The 597-nt window shown below is 69.7% G+C and overlaps 1 protein-coding gene across 1 annotated transcript in view; it reads right to left on the bottom strand.

Moving 5' to 3' along the window:
* The window catches only part of MRPL40 (mitochondrial ribosomal protein L40), a 27,120-nt gene that overhangs the window by 3,722 nt on the left and 22,801 nt on the right, over positions 1–597 (bottom strand). The gene's annotated exons all lie outside the window — the stretch shown is intronic.

The following is a 597-nucleotide window of genomic DNA, read 5'->3' on the forward strand; positions in this document are numbered from 1 at the left end:
CGGTTGGTCGGTCTGCGCCCTCGCGCGGGCCTCGACTCTGCAGTGCAGCCGGAGCGGCCGAGGGGCGTCCCTCTGCTCCTCCGAGTCCAAATGTTCACGTCTAGGCAAACGGCCCCGATCTTCCAATAAACACGTCCGCCCCAGCCTCCCCGACCAGGGTTGGCTCGTTCCCCTCATTCGTTCGAGTCCGAAGCCAGGGTCACATTCCGGCGCCGGCGCGGAGCCCGGCGCTCGCAAGATGCCCAATAGCGCGTGTTGATGAATGACGGAAGCTAGTTAATAAGTCGGACTCAGACTGGCGAGGCAGAGCTGGTAACGGGCGGTCCACGCCACCTGGGCCCCGCCTGCCTCTGCGACCGGCCCGGGTTGCAACTCCAGGCCCCGCTCGCTGTCCGCCGTCCAGGCGAACCGCCCCTTCTGGGGCGCCCGCGCCCGGGCCTGACCCGAAGCCCCTGCCAGCCGAGGAACCGGGGCGGCCCAGTCAGCGTGGGAAGCGGTTTCCCGCCGGGGCGATTTGGCAGGTGCGCGCCGTGACTTCCGGCGTTGCCCGGGAGCCGCCTGAGGAGGAGCGGCGCAGGGGATGCGGCTGTGGTGGCA

Source organism: Colobus angolensis, unplaced genomic scaffold, assembly GCF_000951035.1.
Source record: "Colobus angolensis palliatus isolate OR3802 unplaced genomic scaffold, Cang.pa_1.0 Scaffold471, whole genome shotgun sequence".
Lineage (NCBI taxonomy): Eukaryota > Metazoa > Chordata > Mammalia > Primates > Cercopithecidae > Colobus > Colobus angolensis.